The sequence below is a fragment of the Maniola jurtina genome, chromosome 22, assembly GCF_905333055.1.
Source record: "Maniola jurtina chromosome 22, ilManJurt1.1, whole genome shotgun sequence".
NCBI lineage: Eukaryota > Metazoa > Arthropoda > Insecta > Lepidoptera > Nymphalidae > Maniola > Maniola jurtina.
Window position 1 is genome coordinate 1,678,701 of NC_060050.1, and position 26,583 is coordinate 1,705,283.

The 26,583-nt window shown below is 36.5% G+C and overlaps 1 protein-coding gene across 1 annotated transcript in view; it reads right to left on the reverse strand.

The window, feature by feature from the left end:
* The window catches only part of LOC123876722 (aryl hydrocarbon receptor), a 144,118-nt gene that overhangs the window by 48,728 nt on the left and 68,807 nt on the right, over window positions 1–26,583 (reverse strand). The window contains exon 2 of the mRNA XM_045923030.1: window positions 18,337–18,527. The gene's annotated coding sequence lies outside the window, so the exon portion shown is untranslated. The remainder of the gene's footprint in view (window positions 1–18,336; window positions 18,528–26,583) is intronic.

The window sequence follows — 26,583 nt, forward strand, 5'->3', positions numbered from 1 at the left end:
GCAAGACTTTCTTTTCACTTTCCATCAAAAATACTTGTGAAAAATGAACTATTGATCTTGATCTTAATTATTTTTAGTTAAATTAAAGCAGAATACGATTGTAAGTACGTTAATTTAAAAATCACTTTCCATGAAAAATCACCTGTGAAATCACTGTGAAGAAAAAAATAATTTCACCAAATGAAAATGATTTAAAAGTAGCAATAATGCCCATGTCTAGTAAAACCGTTTTCTATTACTAGATAACTTCGCTAAGTCTAGGCTAGATAGGATCTGTAGGATTGTGGGGCATCACGGTCTATGCTCCCGAGTCTTAACGAAAGTAGGTGTTTGCTTCTAATAGCTCTAAGACTAATTTGCTATTATTAATACTAGTTAAAGAGTCTTGATAGCCTAGTGGTTCAGACGTTCCCATCCAATTCAACAGGTCGGGGTTCCATCCCGCGAAAAGTAAGAGTTTCTTAATTTTTGTAATTTTGTTAACAACAAAGATGTTTAAATAAACAAATAAATTATGTTCGCGACTTCGTTCACGTTGATTGTTTAGGTTCATTAATAATCCCGTGGACTAACCACACTAATATTATAAAGGAGAAAGTTTGTATGTGTTGTGTGTGTGTGTATGTTTGTTACTCCTTCACGCAAAAACTACTGGACGGATTGTGCTGAAATTTAGAATGGAGATAGAGTATACCCTGGATTAGCACATAGGCTACTTTTTATCCCGGAAAATCAAAGAGTTCCCACGGGAATTTTAAAAAACCTACATCCACGCGAACGAAATCGCGGGCATCAGCTAATAAGTAGTATAATTTTAACCTAAGCTTATAAATTGGTATTATGGATGTGTTACCATCGCTGTAATACCTACTTCTATTCTCTTTGATAAGAGATAGAGACACGAGAGCCGTCAAAGAGGCGCGACGGCGTAGGTATAGGTATTTCTCGAAATACGTGACCAAGTGAGCTTGACATGGTATCGCGCTTAGTATCTTACTAATGGAACCATCAATTTGCGAAGTCGGTTAAAACTACCCATTCGGTAAACAAAGACCATGTAGCGCACCCCAGAGGGCGCTGCCTGCCTAATAGATAATATTTTTACAACAACATATTAATGTAATTTATGTGGTCGCTACGCGTTTAATGAGTGTATGCTAATTAGTATGAAAAATTTACCGTGTAGTTAATATATTACATTTTATATTTATTATGTACTTAGTATTTTAAAAAATAACCAGCTGGGTAGGTGCAATTTCGACGAAGAGGTTCAAAATTCAAAATATTTTTATTCAATCAGACTTTTACAAGTACTTTTGAATCGTCAAGAGCGTGTACCACTGATTCGGAATGACTTTCCTACCGAGAAGAAACAGCAAGAAACTCGGTGGTTGCTCTTTTCAAAGATTTGATATACAATATTTTGCCATGTATAGGGTTAGTTGCCGAACTTAGCTCGATGGCTTGATAGAGTTCTGGAAGCTTCAAGCTTCTCGACCAAAATTTCTTGGAGACTGAAGACAGTCTTCGAGCAGGTAGGTCAGTGATGACACCTACAGATTCGAGACTATAGGCATAGCGCATAACTGAGGAGGCTGTTGCGCTAGTAAAGTAGTAGAGAAGGGTGACAGTTTTCTCAAGTTGACGAATCACTGAGCTCTCGCGTCACGTTATCCTTATCACACCCCTCCTGCACAACTCTACTACCGCAGGAACCTACTCAGTTAATGGTTATGTAGACGACTAGCGACTCGCCCCGGCTTTGCACGGGTGTTCTGTGGAAAAGTGGTTATAATGGCTGAAATATAAATGTTTGGTTTATACTATCGCGGACTTTTTTGTAGGCATTATTGAGTTCTACAACTTTTCTATAGAAGTCAACCATACATCAGTAACCATTTAGGCAGCGTTCGCGAGAATCGTTAACGTACGGCAGTTTTTTCGACGCCTTACTCCACAATTTTCACTACCACGAAAAATCCTATCTATTTTCCGGGATAAAATATAGCCTATACGGATTCGGAAGAATCCCTCTAAGTAATGGTAAAGAAAATTTTGAAATCGGTCCAGTAGTTTTTGAGCCTATTCAATACAAACATACAAAAATACAAAAATAAAAAGGTTTCCTCTTTATAATATTATAGTATAGATAACTATGGGCTTCATAAGAAAGCTCAAAGTCACTCATGGATGGAGAAAGCTATGAGTTTCTCTACGTCATCAAACCAGAAATGAAGAGATTGGTAGAAGTAACAGAGTAACCGACATTGATCAATGCGGAACTGAAGTGGCATTTAATAATAGATAGGGATCCCAGTTCAAAGAACCGATAGACGATGGGGTCCGATGGAGGATGGTAACTTTACATCGAAACGTCCCTGACAGTACAATATGCTATCGCAGTTTATTGTATTATACAATCTGACACTATGCTTAGGTATATTCAGCATTTTTAAATAATGGTTTTTTCATAACCTAAATATTTCCAATCGTTCAATGTATTTCTCAGAATATGGAGGAAACCTATTAATATTATACTCAAATTATTATAATGATCACGATGCGGTTTTGTTTTTGTCAGTGAATACTGAATAGAGCTACACAAACAAGTTCCATTCCAAAATATTTACGAAAATATTGCTCACAATTTGGTTATAATAAAATTTACCAGGGCAAGTCGGAGCAGGTTGGATTTGTACAGAGTTGATAATACTACCACGCAATGGGGAGAAGTTTAACTTCAGACTACAGAGTTGTAAAGGCTTAAGTTTCAGTTGAGAAAAAAGTGTTATTTTTGAGCTGAAATTTCGGTTCGGATCAGTTGATCAGCACAGAAATTGATCTATTTATCATCATCATCATCATCATCAGCCTGTGGACGTCCACTGCTGGACATAGGCCTTCCCTAAAAAGCGCCACCACACCCGGTCCTCAAGCAGGCCATGCTTGTCGTAGAGGCGATGGCCGTTGGAGCCGGAAAGTCCTTGAGTGGAGACCGCGTTTAAGTGTGGGACGCCCTCCAGCACGACGGACCGATGATATTAAGCGGCTGGCGGGAAGTGGCTGGATGATCTATTTATATTAGTACCTATTTGTTGATCGAAATTTATTATTAAGAAGACTTTAAGAAATAGCATAAATAATGAAGAGCACTCACGTATAAAATTTGCCATTTTCACACAAGACGTCTCTCTGTTACAGTAAAAGTTCATCTTTATTATGATCCGTTTTAAAAATTTAAACCCAACATTTATTATATCTTTAAGGCTTAAACTCTTCTCCTTATGAGAGGAGACCGCGTGCTCAGTAGTGGGTCAGCGATGGGTTAAAGAAAGGAACTGTGGAAAATGCTGAAAAAATAAATCGTTTTACTATAATTTCTTTTGTTTTAAAAACTTTAAGCTATTCAGTCACTAAAGTATTTGTATTTTGACAATAACTATGTTTTTTCCCCATTATTTGTAACTGAGAAGTCCGATAGCATTCATGAAAACATAAATAATATAGCTAGGATTTTCAGAAAAACTAATTAAGTATGGAAGATGGAAGATGGAAGATGTTTCTTTGAGCACAATATGTCAATGTATATGAAACCGGTGCGGTATCATCAGCTCCACACAGTTATTTTCACTTTCACAGACCAAGTTGGGTCACTGTCGAAATTCTGTCACGCAATTCAGCCATTAAGGGTTGTTTCACCCCCCTCAACCCCCCGCCCAAGGAGTCGGCGAATTTTACAAACTACCCTACGTAATTCCGAGGGGTACATAAGCGCCCCTTCGAGGGTAGGTTTTTTATGCGCCCCATTGGCTGGTAGCTTCTAAAAGGATCTTTTACGATATGCAGTTTTATTGCCCTGATTTTTTTGGGTTCCGTATCCGAAGGGTGACATAGGGACACTATTACTAAGCCTCCCCTGTCCGTCCTTTCATGCGTGTGCCCATCCGTTTGTCTGTCAGAGGGCTGTATCTCATGAAACTTAATAGGTAGAGAGTTCAAATTTTCATAGTATGTATTTCTATTGCCGCTATAAGTAGTTAAAAACCAAAATAGTGAATCTGAACCTGGCTGCGATGCAAATTAAAAAAAAAATTAAAAGGTACACAGCGTTATATCTTGTACGACGGTACGGAACCCTACGTGTACGAGTCCGATTCGTACTTGTCCGGTTTTATTTTTCATAATACCAACTGCTATTTATAGGGCATAACTTTGATATTTAGGGGATGTCACCGTTTGAACTTTTATAGTCTGTATATTATTATCAATGATTTTATAGGTATATTGCCATTATTAAGCAGAGTTCCTAGCCAATTTCTGTATAAGTAAAAGCGATATGGAGGGGGATATATTATATAGTATGTTAAAATGTGTGCCAACTTAACGGGTTACGACGCTGTAGTGGCAATGGGCAAGACACTTAGTTCGAAAAACCGATAGACTAGGGGTCCCAAGATGCTAGAATGGGGACCTTACACCGAAAAGCGCAGCGTTGGAAGACCCCCCACTAGTGGACAGACGACATCAAACGAGTCCCAGGGAGCCGCTGGATTCAAGCGGCGCCCGTGTAGAAGTCCCTAAGACACCTCTGTCCAGCTGTAAACGTCTATCGATTGATAATGATGATGATAACATTGATACCCACTGAATAGAATTATTTAAAAAAAAACGGTTAAAAAAAATAGAACCAGCTCCAGCTTTTGACTTTTGAGTTTCCCTGGCGCAATGGTAAGCACTGTGGTCATATCAGTGGGAGGTCCTGACTTCGATTCCCGACAGGGGATTAGAATTTTATAATTTTTAAATCTCTGGTCTGGTCTGGTGGGAGGCTTTGGTCGTGGCTAGTTACCAACCTACCGGCAAAGCCGTGCCGCCAAGCGATTTAGCGTTCTGGTACGATGCCGTGTAGAAACCAAAGGGGTATGGGTTTAATAAAAACTGCTATTCCCCTTCCAGGTTAGCACGCTTCCATCTTAGACTGCACCATCACTTACCACCAGGTGAGATTGTAGTCAAGGGCTCACTTGTATCTGAATTTTAAAAAGAACTTCATGACTATGTACTTACTACTTTCAAAATTATACTTTTTAAGTTAATCCTTATTTACTTACTAAGTAAATACCAAAACCATTTTATGTGTATTTATAAAGGCTGTATACACTAGCGAAGGCTATGGACGCATTGTAGTGAGGTAAAAGCTGTATTTATATTTTATAAGTGCGAAGCGCGGAGCGGGCGGCCGCCCCGCCCGCCCTTCACTATACAGGCTGCTTGATTTATTTAAAACTAGAGGATGCCCGCGACTTCGCCCGCGTGGATTTAGGTTTTTCAAAATCCTGTGGGAAGTCTTTGATTTCCCGGGATAAAAAGTAGCCTATGTGCTAATCAAGGATATTATCTATCTCCATTTCTTTCAGCCAAATCTGTCAAGTGGTTTTTACGTGAAGGAGTAACAAATATACACACACACACATACACACAAACTTTCGCCTTTAAAATATTAGTTTGAATTAGTGTGATAAGTGTGATGCGTCCAAAGTAACAACTTTAATCTAATATTGTACATAACCATATAAGTGGTTATATTTATAACCAACTGAAGCAAACCAAGTAAGGACTTGAATCGGTTTTACGGTTGTTATGTTTTGAACGGCAGCTTAACATCCTGTATATGCAATCGATAGACGTCTTTGTAACTTTACGAGTTTCAGCTAAACTCGTTAGGCAATAGGAGCCGTAATCGGGCTTTAAGTCGGTAATAAATAGAGCCTGTTAAACATAACGTTAATTGTTGTTACGCACTCCAACTGTGCGTACGGGCTTTTGGCTAATGAAGAAATGAATTGGCTTCATTTTAAGACGGATTAATTTTAGTTTTATTCCAGCAATGCTTGGAACTGCTTTTATACATTTTATAATATTAATGTAAATCGAATCTTTGAAAAGAGCGACCGCCGAGTTTCTTGCTGGTTCTTCTCGGCAGAAAAGGCATTTCAACAATCATTTCATAATTAGTTTGATTAAGTACTTACGTACGCGTTCATATTTTATGCAGCTAAGATAAAATATTTTTAGAAGACAAAAGTACCTAAAAGTTGAATTTATCAGCCCTCCACATTTTTCTAAACTACGCCATAAAAATAAATAGTTCAAAGACTTAGTCTTTTCATAGAGTCATCCAAGTGTAAGCAATGTTTCATGTAGCGGGTAGGTACTCAGACGTCAACCGGTTATCTGATGCAAGGCTTTCAAATTCTCAAAACAACTGAAGTTGGTTTTTCTGGGTCCTTAATGAAACAAAAGAGTCTTTTTTATAATTTTAATAATTTCAATTGCAGCTAAGATTAAAAAAAAAACATTTACACTTTCTGACGTTACAGATGCCTTAAAGTGTGTGTTAAATATTTTTCTAAACCACGCCATACCATAAAATAGAAATGGGTCAATGTGTTTTCGTAGAGTCATCCAAGTGTAAGCAATGTTTCATGTAGCGAGTACTCAGACGTGAAATTGTTATCAGATGCAAGGCTTTCTGATTCTGAAAACAATTACCGGCCGATAAAGCCGGGCTCGCTGGGACAAATTAGTCTTTTTATGGCGCCTTATGGAAAACAATAACCCCTGATAAGGCGCATAATCCATCATTCGGCGTACACTTTTTACTTGGGCAAGCTTAATTTGATGGTGTGATTAAAACTTAATTCAGCACCTTATACTGAAATTATTTTTAAGAGTTATTACAATAATTTCTGGGAAGAATTCAAAGCTGATTCGAAATTTAGCAATTAGGTAAGTATTGCATTTTTTAAAGGTTTTAACTCATTTAAGCACAATAGTCGATAATAAATAATAGGCGACAGATTAGGATGTGATAGTACAGGTAGGTATAATACAAAATTAATTTAAAAAAAAAAGATAGATGGCTGTTTTTGTCGGATCTTTTCGCAAGTACAATTATGGCTTATTTTAAAACGCTAATTTTTTAGGCAATAATTGTATTTTTTCAAACTTTTATGAGTTTAAACAATGTGTACTTGAGAGAAGATTTTAAATCAGCAATTAAAAAAAAACGGCACTCCGACCGTTGTGGCGTTATTCTGTGGTTATTCGTAGGATACGACGAAATGAAGCAAACAGCTTGTTTTAACTTAGTCACATAAAATCATCCTAACTTTTGGCCATTCTAAAATAAAGCAACATAGTAATAGTAGTAGTAGTATAGCAATAATTCCTGGCCATTCAGATTTTTAAGGTAGCTCTTGTTATTGATAAAAAAAAATGAGGTAAGCGGTGCCACGGTGCCCAAATGGAGTGCACGCCACTCCAGACTCGGTTTAACTAAGTAAAAAGTCCGCTTATAAAGCTAAAAGGTGTTTCAAGTTAGCCTTTATCAGATCAATTATACATTCGCCGTTGAGTCAGCGCACGCCAAATTGGGATTTAACAGGGTTCTCTCCGTCACTTACTCCATACAATCGTAGTTCCAATTTCATTTGAATATTAAGCAACCAAAGTCCATGAAATTTTGCAGACATATTCTAGAACTAATATCTGTGCCTGTGGCGTTTTAAATTTTTCTAAAAATATGTAGTTTTAAAATTACAGGGGCTCAAAGATTTATATGTAAATTTTTAAGACCGCGTAAGTTTGAAACCGAATATTTTAACAGAAATCCGGAAAACCACAGGTATAGATATTAGTTTCTAGAATATGTCTGCAAAATTTCATGGACTTTGGTTGCTTAATATTCAAATGAAATTGGAACTACGTTTGTATGGAGCGAGTGACGGAGAGACCTCTTTTAAGGCTATCGTTGTCAACGATCCCCCGTCGATTTCCTACGTATGATATTATTGTTCTTATCTCTATCTGCCCTGGTTCGTGCATTCTCGGTTCCTAGATCGGTACATTTGTGATAACCAAATTTCAAATTGCTGTGATTGGCTGAATTTACCATGTTCTTGCTGCGACAGTGAGTTTGAGCCACTAGCGGAACAATGTTAGCCGGTCAGAAATGATTGCAAATAGTCAACCTGTTTGACGTCCGTGTTCTGTTTTCGATTACAAAAAAGAAAAAATTGTTGTTGCAATCATCAATTTTAGCAAATAGTGAAAGAGAGTCGGCCAATCAGAGGTCACAACTACCGTCACACTTTCTGTCACACTATGGCAGTAGGCATACCGAGTAATGAAAACAATTTTTAAATTCTGTCTAGGAAGTAGTAGGGTTGCCACCTGCCTCTTTTTGATTTACAGGCTACCACCATCAAAAATACGGGGTTTAGATTTGAAGAAATTTGAAAATTTGAAGAATTTAAAGAAATAGGCGGTGGTTCTCTCTGAAATGCATGGAAAGCCTATTTAGATATTTTAGTTAATTTGTAAGTTTTGTATTTTTTCTCCGTATGTTGCCGTGTCTTGATTGGTGAACTGTGTTTGCAATGTGGTTTTAAATAAAAGATTTATTTATTTAAATAGCTTTTAAAAACTCTTAAGTTTTGTAAAGCAAAATGTTATACATTTCATGCATACAATCTTTTCATTTTAACTTAAAATTACATTTAATTTGTAATTCCACCTTCACAGTATCAATACTATGGCCGTAGCCAGGAATCGATTGCGGGAGAGGTTTTATCAGGGCCGGAACTGAATCCTGTCATGAGGAAAAAAACATTCGCTCAACTTTATGGGCTAATTACCTGGTTAGTGGAATTTCGCCTTTCAATTTGTCAGTGAGATAAAATACAACAATAAAAAAGCGCGAGCGCAGTGAGCGTAAGTGTTTTTGGTTCAATACAGAAAAAATTAAAGTGAAAGGGAAACGAGTTTAGCCATAGCAAGATTATATTTTTAAAGCTTCCTATCCATACTAATATTACGAATACGACAGTATATCTATTTGCCTATCTACCCTTTCACGGCCCATCTTCTTTACCAAAATTTTGGTACTTACTATTCAGAGGTAACTTGCATCCCAGACATTTTTTTTTAGGCGGCTTTTTAGCCCGGAAAATCCCCCACGGAATTTTTTAAAATCTAAATTCATGCAAACGAAATTGCGGAGTTTACACCAAGTAATACAAATTCAAAGCGCGAGTGAAGTGAGCGCGAAATGTTTGATATATTTCCAAAAAAAATTGGTAAGCAAATGCAAGAAATAGTGTAAGTATTATTTTAGGCTTAGGTTTTTGACGGATTCCCAGGCGCAGTCGCCATTTCTAAATTTCTGGTCTGATGGGAGGCTTCGGTCATGGCTAGTTATATGGTTACTATGGCCCTAACGGCCAAGAAATTAGACTGCATCATCACTTACCACTAGAAAAGATTAAAGTCACGGGCTAACTTGTATAAAAAAAGGCTTACATCCTCAAACCAAGCCCCGCTGCCTTGGCTACGACCATGATCAATATCGAGTGGGTTTCGGCTACGCATTGCCGCAAAAGGAAAATATTCTTTCTACTGGACATAACGTCAGTGTTTGATTTCGCCAGCCAGGTTTCTGTATCCCGAAATACGGGGTAACCAGTAAAATACGGGGCCTCTGGCAACCCTATTCGGAAAACACTGTCACATTCAAGTTAATGTCAAATATTTTGTTTTCAATTACAGAAAGCTGCATCAATCATTATTACAATATTTTCTTTGTTGTGATTGGCTGAATTTTTGAGTTAGAGCCAATAAACAGACTGTTTGCCAATTAAACGTCATAACAATATAAATGCCAGAAAGTTTAACCAAATAAAACAAACTTAATGAGAACCTAGTGAGAATGCAAACGGCACACAATTTATAATACATATTATGTTAGTCGTATATAATAGATATTATAGTAGTCGTTCACTTTGGTAATAGTCAGATTGTCATCAGTAAAATTGATATTGGTTGATGTATCGTAAATTATTGTTTCGGTGACAAATATTTTTATTATCTATTTATCTTTGAACAGAATGGAATAGAATGAAATGGAATGGAATACAATGATAAATTTTTATTCCTGTAAACTTTTAGGTAAACTTCAAAGTGTTTTTGGATGGTCAGACAAATTTACCACTGGTTCGGAATGCCGTTCCTACGTTTTCTAGGGTTTCGTACCTCAAAATGAAAAACGGAACTCTTATAGGATCACTTTGTTGTCTATCTGTCTGTCTGTCGTGTGTGTCAAGAAAACCTCTAGGGTACCCGTTGACTCAAAACCATGAAATTTGGCAGGTAACCTAACTGCGTAATTTTGGGTAGTTTTTTTAATCGATAAAGAAAGTTTGCGACATTGTTCAATAAAAAATTTGGATTCCAACTCCTCAATCCTGATGTTGCAGGGGACCTGACTACTAAAGCTAATGGGATTTAAAAAGTGTCGATTATTAATTGATATTGAAGGTATAGGATGCTGTAAGAAATTGCATTCCTAAATCCTGGTGATCCCTCGGGATTTGAAAAGGATCATCCGTTTAAATATTCTTACGTGATACAGAAACAAGTTGCATCCCGGGGACGGGCTATTACGGAGAGGCAACTTTTGTTCTGGGAAATGAAAGGATCGGGATTTTTAAAAACCTAAATCCACGCGAGCGAAGCTGTGGGCATTAGCTAGTTGTAAATATATTTAAAAGCTACTATAAGATAATAGATAAGGTACTTATTTCCTTATATTTTTATTGTATGGCAGCGCGCGGTTTTAAATTATAAATTGCACGTCCTGTCCTTTTCTGTAATACATTTTTTTTTCAATATCTACCGCTTTATCTCATAGCAAGAGTCCGTAAGACATAATACAGTGAAAATAGGCAAAATATACAATTTTTGCAGTTTCCACGTCAGTACCTGTCGAATTTTTCTAACAGTGTAAGCAGCAGAGCTGAGTTTACCATCAAGTGTTGATATGTGGGTGTTCCATAGAAGCTTTGCATCTAACATTATACCGAGAAACACGGGGTTCTCCTTTATTTTCAACATATGATTATTTATCAATGAACTTATGTCATTTAAGGTCCTGGTATTGGGCAGTGTGAATTCAACACACTTAGATTTCTTTGCATTTGGAAGTAAATTGTTAGCAATAAATCAGAGAGTGACCTGTGATATGGCATTACATATAGTATACATTGTCAAAAATTATAATATTAAAGCTGTGCGTATTGCGTGAGGAATAGGTTGCAAGAGAGTTGCAACTTGCAGGGTTTGATGCATGCGCTATTGCCAGCAAACATGAGACATATTTTTATCTACAGGCAACGTCTGAGTAGGTAACGCATACGTCTAACGCAAGTTGAAATGTACCAGTGTATTTAGTTAGACCTATCGACAAGTTTGGAGTTGGGTGCAGTCTAAATGTGGCCCGTGTGTTTAGACTGTCAGTTTCTGTCAGTTTCACGTGTCGTCCCCCGCACTTCACCACCCCGCTTGCACAAATCGAGACAGCACGAAATTTTCAAGATTTCTGGGTGTAATTTCTGGTTTTCGTAGTTCCCACACAATTATAACAATATAAAATATATAACGATAATTTTTTTACTACATAATATTCATTAAATTTTCTAGGTCTGTGGTTTTTCCAAATTTCATTAAATTGCTCCATTGTCTAGAAAAACGAGCACAAAGTTGGGCCTTTTTTTAAAGAAAAATACAAATCTTTGAGCCCCTGTAATTTTAAAACTACATATTATTAGAAAAATCTAAAACACCACAGACACAGATATTAGTTTCTAGACTATGTCTGCAAAATTTCATGGACTTTGGTTGCTTAATATTCAAATGAAATGGGAACTACGATTGTATGGAGTAAGTGACGGAGAGAGTCCTGTTAATATAGTTTTTATATAAACTGGAACGGCATGTTTATTTTGTCGTGTCTTAGTGTTGTGTCACACTGGCGACTTCTTTTACGATTTTTTACTGCGCTAGTCTCTTCTTCAACAAATCGTCTCGTTTTGAAATCACGCATGATTTCACAGATTGTCGTGTTGTATTGTTATTACTATTGTTATTACTTTACGTGGTACTATTAAATATTCTATGCTATTGTATTAGGTACCTATATTTTGTTATGTCCCAGTAAAGTTTTTGCCATCTAGATAGGCGTTTAAAGTTAGATAGTACACAATATAAACACAGCATATTATGTAGTTAGCATCATGCACCAAGGTCATACATAATTTTCCATACAAAAGAGAATTTTGTAAATAGTGGAAGGCTCTTACCACGTCTTTAATACTACTGTCAAAGGACTTTAGAAGACTTTCCAGTACAACGACGCATTGAAACTAATTAAGGGTCTATTAAATTACCATACTTTATCAATTTATTCTAATTCTACAAAACTATCATGTAAATTAATAGAGGTCCAAAATATTAAGCAACTTTTTGTCGTACAACAAAAAGGCGAAATCCTAGTGTGAACTTAAGATTAGGTACTTTTTAGGGGGTGTTGTTACACAATAGATTTTATGTATGGTTGCACTTTGTATTTTGTAGCTGGTTTACTTGCTTTTTAGACTGGGTGAAGTTTTCTTTGAGTTATTATTGAGAAGAAACTATAAGAGGGCAGTGAATTTAATTACAGTTCAAAGCACCTTAAACTTTTCACAGTTATGTGCGTTTAAAAAAATTATTATTTCTTTTCTTAATTTAATTTCTTCAAACGCACATAACTCCAAAAAGTCAAAGGTGCATGCCCGGAATCGAACCCCTGATCTCCCGAATAGAACCACTAAGATATCTGAAAGAAAGAAAGAAAAAACTTTTATTTTTGAAAGCTGTGCCACACTTTACCAGTTATACCCACTGGATAGGTTATCCCGGCGCCTCTAGTACTCGAGCATTAAAGTCAAAAGACTTCAAGCAGAAGAAGCGCCGGAATAAAAACCCCCGACACATTTTTATTAGAATTTGGCTGGAATGTGTATAAGTCGGATAGTAATAACCGGCTTAATAAGAAAACTAGAAAAGAGCTTATAACTTTCAAACGGCTGAACCGATTTTCTTGGATTACAGCTAAGAACACTCTCGATCAAGCCACCTTTCAAACAAAAAAAATTAAATTAAAATCGGTTCATTCGATTAGGAGCTACGATGCCACAGACAGATACACAGATACACATGTCAAACTTATTACACCCCTATTTTTGGGTCGGGGGTTAAAAATTACTACACTACCCCTACACTCCATTATGCATCAACATCTTTCCATCCAATACTACTTAGTAAATACCTTATTCCCAAATACCAATAGATAGTTATACATATATTTTCCTCGGCTTTTCGTAGTTTCGTAGTAGTACATCAATAAATCGTGGTGCCCATTGAATTAGCATGGATCGATAGGGCCCTTCCGGTCGCTGTGGTGCCTGGCACGGCTTTATATAAACATACGGTTATGTAATAAACGTTTTTCCATTGTAAAGGTTACTTTACTTCCTACTATGTCTTGTATTTGCAACTTTGTCGTGGAAGTTTGAATTTCTTTATCCGAAGTCACAATTGCTTACTTGCTTACATTTTACTAGCTTATGCCAGCGACTTCATCCGCGTGGACTACACAAATTTCAAACCCCTATTTTAAAAGGGGTCTCTCCGTCACTCGCTCCATACAAACGTAGTTCGTCTCTCATATGAATACTAACAAATCATACTCAATGGAATTTTGTAGAAACGTTCCGGGAAATAATAATTACAATGTCTGTGGTTTTCCAGATTTCTGTTAGAATAATCGGTTTCAAAGTTACGCGGTCTTAAAAAATTTCATACAAATCTTTGAGCCTCTGTAATTTTAAAACTACATAAGTATTTTTAGAAAAATCTAAAAACCCACAGGCACAGATATTGGTTTCTAGAATATGTCTGCAAAACATGTACTTTGGTTGCTTAGTATTCAAATGAAATTGGGACTACGAACGACTATGAAATGGAGTAGGTAAGTTACGGGGAGAGAGCCCTGTTAACCCCTTAGGGGTTGAATTTTCAAAAATCCTTTCTTAGCGAACATCTACGTCATATTAATAGCTATCTGTATGCCCAGCCCGATCCATCCAGTAGTTTGAGCTGTGCGTTGATAGATAAGTCATTCAATCAGCTTTTACTTTATAACCGACTTCAAAAAAAGAGGAGATTCTCAATTCCTTGAATCTTTTTAAAGTATAAATTTAGATGGCTGGTTTACATTATTTCAATTGGCTAGGCTACACAATGCTTCGAAATATTGTTTGGCCTGTAGGAAAAACCTAGAGAAAGATGAAACTAAATAAATTCGTTGCGTTCCAGTCAAGTGATAAGATATTTTTAACCCCCGACCCAAAAAGAGGGGTGTAACAAGTTTAACGTGTGTATCTGTGTATCTGTCTGTGGCATCGTAGCTCCTAAACTAATGAACCGATATTAATTTAGTTTTTTTTATTGAAAGGTAAGCTAATCGAGAGTGTTCTTAGCTATAATCCAAGAAAATCGGTTCAGCCGTTTGAAAGTTATCATCTCTTTTCTAGTTACTGTAACCTTTGTCTGGGGTGTTATAAATTTTTTATTTACACTTGTCAACTAAGTATTAGTAATTAGGCACATGTTAAAATTTTATTATTTTCCTGCTTTCTTCAAAATTGATATTTTGTGTTCCAAACCAACTCACACTTGCACAAAATATAAATATACTTATAATATATACGAAGCGCCCGATAAAAATACTACGAAATACCAATAATTTAGTGGCTACCGGTACTGGATACCGGTATTCCAGATATAATTCCAGTTAAAACTATCTCGCGTCCCGCGGCGCGGCGAAATCTTTACGTATCGAGAGGGAGCGTGTAATCGATGCTTCAACAATCGATTTAATTAGAATTATCGACATTTTGAATGTACAGTCAGAGGGAAAATTCACAAACTGTGGAACTTTTGGAAAATGTTAAAGGAGCGGACTGAAATCCGAAACGCATTTCGAACGCCACTCGTTGCACTTTTGTCGTACCTTCTCTTAGCAAAAACTTTACGCTTAGTTGGAGGAGAAAGGGAATTTTATTCATGGTAAAGGCTAAAGGTTAAAAAAAAATCGAATCATGATCTAATGCCTATCGCTGGTTCCATTATTGAGAACAGATCCATTACACAGATCTCTCAACCTATGAATGATCGCCTACATCTACCACGCCGGCCAAGTGCGGATTGGCAGACTTCACACACCTTTGAGAACTTTCAGGTATGCAAGTTTCCTCACGAGCAAATAATATTTAATTGCTATGAAAGCATAAAGCTCTCTCTGTTTGAATCGCTAGCAAAGTCAGGCCTTTTATACGGGTGTGAACCTTGGAAAGCAAAAAGGACTTTTGCTCACTGATTTTAGACAGCAAAGGCGCCCTTTTTAACCTAGTAAGATGAAAATAATATTTAACTAGCCGATGCCTGCGACTTCGCCCGTGTGGATTCAGGTTTTTCAAAATCCCGTGTGAACTTTTTGATTTTTCGGGATAAAAAGTAGCCTATGTGCTAATCCAGGATATTATCTATTTCCATTCCAAATTTCAGCCAAATCCGTCAAGTAGATTTTGCGTGAAGGAGTAACGAACTTACACACACACATACACACAAACTTTCGCCTTTATAATATTAGTGGGATTACTATAAAATAACAAAAATGTCTAATTGTCTACCTAATAACCAGAGACCATAAAGGACCAAATTTTTTTCGCAACCCAACAGCACTTTAGTGACCGTCAGTACCAACCAGCAAGTTACCACGTCATCGACCCCTTAAAGTCCTGACTGCACAATAAAGCATATACCCATTGCCCCCCCACTGATTTTTATATTCAAATCTCGTTCGGAATAAAATTATAAGGCGTATTAATAACTCAATATATGATATACGCGCGTCTTGGTAGCGTACGGTATGCAAAGTGGGTGTTTGATACGGGATTTACGGGACCAATTATCGGGCGTATTAATCGGGAAATAATTTGTTTTGTCTCTTATAAAGAACCTATTTCTATAACTACACTAGCGACCGCCTGCGGTGTCTCTTGGCGAAAATATAAATCCCGTTTATCCATACTTCCATACTAATATTCGAAATGCGAAAGTGTGACTGTCTGTCTGTCTGCTACGATTTCACGGCCCAACCGCTGATCTCATTTTAATGAAATTTGGTACAGGCTTGGGATACATCCCGGGGAAGGACATAAGCTACTTTTTATCCCGGAAAATCAAAGAGTTCCTACGGGATTTAAAAATTCGAAATCCACGCGAGCCAAGCCGCGGGCATCTCCTAGTGTCTTACTAAAATATGATGATCGCATCTTTGTCCGTGTGGCTTTTGTTTACTTAAAAACCCCGTGGGAACTCTTTGTTTTTCCGGGATAAACAGTAACCTATTTTGTGTCTCTAGAAACAGATAGATGATAGAGATCTGTACCAAATAGATTATGCGCGCGATTTCCTCTAAGTGGATTTGTTTTTGAAAATCCCGTGAGAACTCTTTAATTTCCGGGACAAAAAGTAGCTTAAGTATGTTCGTCTCTGGGATGTAAGCTATCTCTATATTAAATTTTGTCAGTATGCGTTGAACGGATGGGTGGTGAAAAGTTACTGATATACAGGCAGACAAACATACTTTTGCATTTAGAATATTAAAATGGATTAAGTATACCTACTATTTTCTGAATCTAAGTTGCTCTAGACTCAAACTACTTTTAGGTACATGTTTTTTTTTTAATTCAGATACAAGTTAGCCATTCACTATAAGAAACACTGTAAGAACACACGACTGTTCGTCGTGGTAAGTGATGATAGAGTCAAAAATGAAAGCGGGCTATCCTTGAAGGGGTATGGCAGTTTTTATTAAACCCATACCCCTCTGGTTTCTACACGGCATCATACCGGAACGCTAAATCGCTTGGCGGCACGGCTTTGCCGGTTGGGCGGTAACTAGCCACGGCTGAAGCCTAGTAGGTACAAGTACTTATATACATGCGTAGTACGCCACTGTATATCCTGTATATCTTGCTAGAGCATTTGCGTAGAATAACGATAGCTATAAACAACAAACAATGGTAGCATCGTAGATCGATCGCGAGATAACAATATCTAAGCATTCGCAATCGAAAGTATCGATTACATTCTCTCGAATCGGAATCAGTACTCGGACACGACTCATTATTAATACATGCTATAATAAAATTGCCTGACAACGTTAAATACGTGTCATGGAACACATTTATAAGTAATCGAATACATCGGTATGCTATCGATTCTAAATCGATTTGGTTTTGTTTTGCAAATGGGTGCGGGCCGAAATGATTTAGTGGCGTTTTAGTTTTAATCGCGGGATAATGTTTGTTATAGACATTATTTTTATCGGAAGTCAACGACTTAGATATCCAGTGGCGTCTCTTGATTATAACACCACCAGTTTTAATGCCAAAAAACCCAAAAGTATGAAGGCCACGTAAGTCAAAATCAAAATTAGCAACTTTAGAACTGAAGTTGTTTATATTATAAAACTTAAGACTAAATACGCCCCACTCATGGCCAAATACTTCTTCGTCCCTTTGGCGGTGGAGACGATGGGCTGCTGGGGTGAGGAGGCGCGGTGCTTTGTGCGCGACATTGGCCGTCGCGCGTCGTCTAAGAGAAAGAGGCCGCGATTCACGCTCTGGGGCCTACCTAGTCCAAAGGTTGTCCATCGCCATTCAGCGGGGCAATGCTGCCAGCTTGATGGGCACTTTTGGTCCAGGGGCAACCAGGGGTGGTCTTTTTGACGACTAGGTATACCTAGTAGTAATTTTAATTTATAATTATTAATGTTCTCATGTATTAATTTAAAATGGAAAGATAGTAATAAAAAATTCAACGCAGTTTAAAAAAAAAAAAATTATAAAACTTTATTCTACATTTTTTCGTAATAAGAAACATAGATGTGGATATGTGTGAAAAAATATAAACCAGACCACTTGAGCGATGTCATTTTGTTCGTGATCTGTCATCTATACCTATTATTAAGTGATGATAATATATAAGTTCATATATTAAGAAATAATATGTAAGTGATGATGCAGCCTAAGATGGAGCGCACTTGCCTAGAAGATGCCTATTCACTCCTGTCTTGACGGTACCTGTATAAAAGTTGGAGAAAAAAACTGATGTCAGAAAGGCGAACCATATCGGAGGCAACTGTCTTTGTACGTATCCGTGAAATTTCGACTACGAACGGGTGCAGTCCTTGGCGAAACCTTGCAGTATGATAGTAGAAAGGTGAAGGAGGAAGCAGGTCAAAAACTGCCCTTGAAATACGGAATAGGCCTGCAAGAGTACTATGCCAAATTCTACTCCCCTTGCTAGATTCTATTATAGCCTTACCTTGGAAGTAGCTCTTGGTACGTAAGTAGCTGACAGACAGCCGCAGTATGGACAGCCTGTCCAGCTTGCTGAGGATATTCTGCTCGAAGGGCAGCAATGAGGCGAGGGTGTCGAGCTCAGCGTTGAGGCGCTCTCGATGTCTCTTGCTGGGGTTACTCTTTGTGACGCCGTCTTTTGATGGGGGTTTGATGCTGGAACAATGAAATTACCTTGAAATGAAAGAAACTAGTATAAAATCAGATAGCAATTTTTTCTATTACTATCTGATTTTATACTAGTTTCTTTTGAGTAGGTAAGTACAGTTAGCATCATGTAAAATAATGTCTATGAAGGAGATAAGATGTTTGCGCTGAGTTTGTTGCGGACTTCTTCTCAGACCAACCCTCCTAGTTTTAAAGCGTGATTAATAAAATTATCACCATTATGTACAAATTCAACATTGATCAAAGAGCACAGTACAGTGGTACCTTTTTTGAATAAATGGCTTTGACTTTGACTTGGACATGGATAGTTGCGCTGTTGTTTTTACGTCGCGCGAAGTAAAAGTTAGTTATTGCTCCTGCTCCTGATCCCTCTCCGGTTGTGTCGAATTGCCGTCCATCAGACTATGAGAGTGAGGTGAGTAATAGACAGAGAGCACATATATCTATACACCATAATCGCTCCCGCATTCAATCTCCTTTGAGATTAGCTGCCGATTGATTCAAATTCGGTCAGAAGAACTTAATACTAAACCTTAGCTCAATACAAAAACCCTGTAGGACTACAAGCTCACCCTTGTCGCCTAAGTAATGCTAACAAGCGAGATCGCGTGACTCAGGCGTCGTTAGCTACCGAGGAACTATGAGAGTGAGGGAATAGAGAGAGAGCTCCTGTGTTTGCATACATATACACCATATCGCTCCTGCATTCTTGCTAATCTCTATTGAGATTAGTTGCCGATTGATTCAAATTCGGTCAGAAGAACTTAATACTAAACCTTAGCTCAATACAAAAACCCTGTAGGACTACAAGCTCGCCCTTGTCGCCTAAGTAATGCTAACAAGCGAGATCGCGTGACTCAGGCGTCGTTAGCTACCGGCCCGGCTCGCCTCATAAACACTGGACCAGTGGAAGGACTCATAATCTTATTGACTAATTCTTTTAATGATTATAACAGTAAATACCTTACGTTATGAAATATAAGATAAATAAAATTGGTTTTTTACTCTACCCTAGGTTATAAACCTCTAGAAGTAAGAATTAGGTTCCTTGTCGGTATCTTACCAGTAGAATCCGCATCAAATATCAGTAGGAGACTGAATTTGTAAACCTACATATTTGAAATTAGCGATATTTATTTTTGTCCAAATTAAGGAAACTTTTAGCTTATAGTGGCTATCTGTTTGGAATGTCTACAAGCTTTTAGACACAAATCTCTATGGCGAATACCTAAGGTACCAGACGTCCCAACGCTGATTTTCAGTGACCATCTTTTATACTATCCAAACGTAACTGGCATGGAATATAATATAAAATTGGCAAGTTAAATACATGAATAAATAAAATAAAAAAGTTATGTATTTAAAGTGCTTTAAGGCATAACTAAAAGAAGAAATAAGAAATATAACATTTAAATAAAGTTGTAAGTTGTAAAAATATTAAAATTGTACGATAGATTTTATAAAGAAATATAAAATAGGATAGCTCGCAAAGCGTGGATGAGAAAGAGATGTTTGGTAATAGAAAAAATTATCTACCTACTTACTACTATCAAATGTTTGACAAGTGTAAATTAAAAATTTATAACACCTCCGACAAGTGAAGGTTACAGTAATTAGAAAAGAGCTGATAACTTTCAAACGGCTGAACCGATTTTCTTGGATTATAGCTAAGAACACTCTCGATCAAGCCACCTTTCAAACAACAAAAATTATATTAAAATTGGTTCATGAGTTTAGGAGCTACGATGCCACAGACAGATACACAGATGCACACGTCAAACTTATAACACCCCTGTTTTTGGGTCGGTGGTTCAAAATAGTTCATAGTGAACTGTCCATTCAATGTGAAACATCCCTAGAACCTGTCACTGAATCTAGCCTCCTAGAAATATGAGTGACATAGAATAAAGTTACGAGTGTTAGAGCGATGAGTGACGACCGTAGAGGTTGAAATTATACGGTAGGTATTATACCTAATCACTATTTTAATGGCTCTATAGGGGTTATTGAACCGTCTCTCAGTTTGTTGAACGATTCTATTCAAGTTGTCTCTGATTTTAAGTGTTTGAGAAGTTGCAACCAATAAAATAAATTTTATTGGTTAACATTTAATGTTAATTTTTAGGTTTAGATCTTTGAAGCCCTGTAATTTTAAAACTACATATTTTTAGAAAAATCTAATCCACCACACGCACAGATATTAGTTTCTAGACTATGTCTGCAAAATTTCATGGACTTTGGTTGCTTAATATTCAAATGGAATTGGAACTACGACTGTATGGAGTAAGTGACGGAGAGAGCCCTGTTGTGCCCTGTTGATTACCTACGTCAGATGGTCATTAATGAATTCACCCTATTTGTACCGGCTATAAAATTTTAAACAGGGTTGAAATTTGCAATGCTTTTTGGATTTGGGTGTGTCCAACAAAAAATTTACACATGTTCAGAACTGAGACTAAAGAAATATATAGACGGTAAACGGGCTGTCAAAAACAACTGAGATCCAAGAACCCATTTAAAAAAAGTTGATAGTCCTATTGCACTGCTTCTACGTGTGTACAAGCTCTATATTTTAGGTTTATTGAAGAAAATCACAGTTTGTAGATGCTATGACAAACATGGCTGTGGTCTATTAATCTTGCTGTCCAGCTTTTTCCAGACAGGTATAGCTATTGAAGTACAGGTACTGTTAGTACCTAGTACTTGTATTATAAATAAATAAATAAAATAATAAAGCTTTAATTAATTCCATACAAAAAAATAAATAAGTTAAAATATACAAGTTACTTTGATACCATAATTTAAAGAGCTTAAGCATAGATTTGATTAGTGAGTTATATTATATTACAAATTAAAATTATGTACTTGTATTAAGTACTTCCTAATTCCATGGGCATGCCGCTGTAATTTGGCACCCACGAGTACAGTTCAAAATTCAAAATATTTTATAGTGACATTTGACAGATATAGTAGTGTCATACTATATCTGTCAAAATTGTGACCATTGGCTGCGATTTTGACAGCTTTATGATTGGCTAGATGCACATTGCTAATCACAACAATTGAGATAGTAGCGATGTGATACGATTTTCATACAACATGACTGATTCTGATGATAGCGACTGATGTTATTCACTTAAATCTGGATTTCAATTTGATGAACACGTGCGCAAGCTCTGTCTATTTTCTTCCTTTAGTCTGTGTTCCGAAGAAAGTAAAATACATTTGCAATTTTTTTGTTATACTCAAATAAAGAGTTATACGACTGCATTAATAAAACATACAACTTTAAAAAACATCTTTACTAAATAGAAGACTGCTTAAAAAACGCTTTAATTTTAACTAGCTGACACGCTGTGGGTTCGCACGGGTGGTCTTAAGTATTGTATCCATCATTGGTGCAAATTGTGACCGCTGATGTCTCATAAGAGGTAGGTCTCTGGTTCGATTCCCTACCTATGTGAATAAAAAAACCGGCCAAGTGCGAGTCGGACTCGCCCACCGAGGGTTCCGTACTCGGGTATTTTTTCGACATTTTGCACGATAGATCAAAAACTATTATGCATAAAAATAAATAAAAATCTGAATGTATAGGTAAAGCCCTTTCATATGATACCTCACTTGGTATAGTTATCTTACTTTGAAAATTGAAACACATTTTAATTTTTTTTAAATGATGTAACCATAAATTCGCGGTTTTCAGATTTATTCCTGTATTTGTGCTATAAGACCTACCTACCTGCCAAATTTCATGATTCTAGGACAACGGGAAGTATCCTATAGGTTTCTTGACAGACACGACGGACAGACAGACAACAAAGTGATCCTATAAGGGTTCCGTTTTTCCTTTTGAGGTACGGATCACTAAAAATGTATTGATTTAACTAAAACGGCTATGTTTCACTATAGCTATATCGAGATATATAATGTTCAAAAGTGATCTATTTTAATTAACGTTTAATAAACTTAAATTACAATCTAAAAACGTATTTGTTTTTCTAATTTGTGTTCACAACTCGCTCGAATAGATTAAGTGAGTGGACACAGGGGACATGGAGTCGAATTAAACATGGAAAGTTTTTTTTTTCAAGTTTAATAAATATTATAAACTAGATAATGCTTGCCACTGCATCCGCATCGATTCACGTTTCTTTTAAATCCCATGGGAACTTTTTGATTTGGTGGGATAAAAAGCAGACAGACAGTTAAGCTAATGCGACAAATAGGAACTTATTCGATAAAATGATTCAAAAAATTCTAAAAACCCAAAATCCCAAAAAAAAACTCTTTGATTTGTTGAGATAAAAAGCAGACAGACCGCTAATACGACAAATATGTCCTTAAACTTATTCGATAAAATGATTCCAAAAATTCTAAAAACCCAAAATTCTAAAAAATTTACTGTAGAAATACTACAAAACAATAATGAAAATTGTGTGTGATTGTGGTCAAACGCTTGCCTTCAATGAACAAAAGATGGCGTACGACTGAGGATTGAACAAAAACAGATCTCTGTTGGGCTTGTGTAACTTTACCGCCATTTTCAACTTCAGATGGGACTACTTGTTAACCGACTTCCAAAAAAGGAGGTTCTCAATTCGTCGGAATCTTTTTTTTTTTTGGCGGTAAAGTCCTACATTTTAATTCAAAATTCGAATAATGTGAACATAATTTAAGCTACTCCACACCTTTCCCGTTCAAAATTACTGCATACATTCGGGCATTACTCAGAGCCGCCCGTCGATTTTGTTGATTTATTCAAAGTAGTATCAAACGAGTGTGCCTTTGATATCTTTCCGATACAAATTGTATCCATACACCTTTAACTGCACACTACTTTCAACTTTAACAACTAGTAGTTAGGGTAGAAAATAGATTAGCAAAAAATTTATATCGATAAATCAATGACCGATTATTTCTATAAATTGTAACTCGATTAAGTTATAATCGATGGTTTGAGATACGTTTTATTTAGATGTGGGATATTGTCTATGATACTAATTTATTGGTACGGCTTAGATTATTATTGTTATAGGTACGTTACGTAGGTACGTGAAGGTTTGTCCGTCTGATTAAATTGTAGAGATCTTTTGTACAGATAAGTACATATCTACCTAGGTATGCTTATGAATGAATAAATAAAAATTCTTTATTGTACACTACAAAATTAATACAGAACAAGTGTAAATTAAAAATTTATAACACCCCCGACAAGTGAAGATTACAGTAACTAGAAAAGAGCTGATAACTATCAAACGGCTGAACCGATTTTCTTCTATTATAACTAAGAACACTCTCGATCAAGCCACCTTTCAAACAAAAAAAAACTAAATTAAAATCGGTTCATTAGATTAGGAGCTACGATGCCACAGACAGATACACAGATACACACGTCAAACTTATAACACCCCTCTTTTTGGGTCGGGGGTTAAAAATGACATACAAAGCAAAACAAAAATATAGACAGCTGTACAATTTGGCAGCCTTAGCGCTACCTAGCGATCTCTTCCAGGCAACCAAAATGGTGCAAAGGACATAGCTATAGATATTAGGGGTAAAAGGTGCAAGGTATATATACACTAATGTATAATATTAATATAATACTATAAATAATAAAATACGCTTATGTACAATTTTTTAATTATAACTAGGTGTTTAATATTTTTATAGATTTGTATATTTATTTTTATTTTACCGAAATATTGAGTAAATAATTTTAATTATGCATTTTTTCCTAATTTCATTGGGTACATATTTATAGTTAGTATCATACTTAGCCAGATCTTGCTTTACAGTTTTATACTAGTTCATTTTAGGTACCAACTACCAACCTTTGAAAAAAAGCGGAATGAATCAGCGAATGCTTTCTAGAATTTTCTTTATTCATATTAGGCTAGAAGCAGATAATAACCGGTAAAAAAACGCATCGTAATAATTAAAATGACCGTTTCTAAGAAAAATCATAATAAATTCCAATCGTTTTTGCCCATAATAACGGCGATGCAAGTGGTATGTACCTATTACTATATCTGAGTAATAAAGTCAGTGAAACGTGGCGACGTAGCGTAAGTATAAGGCTGCCTTTCCACCACAGGTATGATAGGTTGCTAAGCTACGGATTTATGTCAAATCCACCAATAGGATCCCTTGAGGACTTCGTCTGTGGTGGCGTTTGCTGGCGCGTGTGTTGTGAATTTTTGAAGTGTTTTTTGTTAGAGGTTGCTGGTTAAAGTGTTCTGCTGGTGTTTATTGGTGGTGGAACTGACTGGGAAGCGCTCTAAAGGGGCGCCGCATGTATGTCGGCGGGCGCCGGCACGGACGAAGTCCATACTTATACATATAGTTTCCCTAACTTTTAAATAACTACAAACTTGACATTGGCTAATCAGTGTAAAGCCAGACGAGAGAAAAAAAAGGATCCCTTGATGTTAATAGCTTAGCTTAGCATAGGTAGAAAGAGGTTTTCAGGGTTTATGTGTGTATGTGAGTATCTTTGTTCCACCATAACTCCTAAATGCCTAAACAGATTGGATGGATGCGTTAGATTTCTTATCTTTCCTCTTCTTTATGCCCTCCATAACAATGACTTCTAGAAGTCACTAGAGAACAGTAGTAGTAGACTAGAGAACATTCAATGACTTTATCTCGCATCGTTCATCTTCCTCGCACAGCTACCTTACACACATCTTACCCGCTTCGCTATAATAGCTACAGCTTTGGTGGAAATAGACACAATTTATAGTTTTATAGTTTCGTAGCTTACCTTTAGCATCGCACAGCTCTGGTGGAAAGGCAGCCTAAGTAGGTATGCATTTATGTTACATCTGTTAAAGAATATGAGATGCTTTCTATGAAAATATGTAATGTATGTTTCAATAATTGGAATGTAATTAGGCACAATTTGAAGTTAATTGAATTGATTCAACAACATTTTAGGCGTATTTCTGTAATTACAAATATAAGTACAGAAGTTCTTTGTTTTATATTTTACTAGCTTATGCCCGCGACTTCGTCTGCGTGGACTACACAAATTTCAACCCCCTATTTAGCCCCCTTAGGGGCTGAAATCAATTAAGATTTTACAAAATAACTATCTGTTACTTATAACTTTTTTTTCATGTAAACTTGTATATCAGGGGGCACGGCAGTGCCCCCGCCAAGACGAGCTATATTTTTTTTTGTTAATATTGAAAGCATGATATACAATTAGTGCCAATTATTATCTATTAAAACATTTATTGCTTGTGCTTGTTGTATGTTATATTTTTATGATCAATAAATATCATTTTATTTCAAAGAACGTTTGTAAGAAAGTTCCTCATTTTTCAATTTAAGTGCCTACTCGTATAGATAGGTATCCATGAAAATTGGTATTTCGCTTTTGGTTCAAAATAAAGGAATACGTGTTTCAGGATATCAACGGGATTCTTACAAAACCTAAATCCAAGCGGACGAAGTCGCGAGAAATAGCTAGTTTGAAGATAAAGGTCATTCCCCCAAAATGTCTAAACTGTTTCGAAATGAAACTATTACACCACGGCCCGGGGGCGGCCAAACAAAAGTTGTATTTCTCATATTTAAGTGTAATTTCATCCACAACTAATGAACATTTAATAGACGCGGTTGAATCTTATCATTTGAACCTAACTGTGCTACTAACTGCTTCCATTTAACCTGACGTTTAAGTGTAAAAAGTAACACAATACAATGAACTGTGATAGTTGGATTAAGTTTCAATGCCGAGTTTTTATAGATTCGCGCTTGACACATTGTCAATTGTCAGGTCTTTTCTATCTTTTCTCTAAACACTTCAATTTCCCTTTTTTATGGTCAAAGTTTAACGAAAACCGTAAAGTAATCGCCTGATATATTACTAGGATTCCGTATCTCAAAAGACAAAACGGAACTCTTTAAGAATCACTTTGTTGTCTGTGTCTGTCAGTCTGTCGTGTCTGCTCTGATCAAGCCACCTTTCACACAAAAAAAAAACTAAATTAAAATCGGTTCATTCGTTTAGGAGCTACGATGCCACAGACAGTTACAC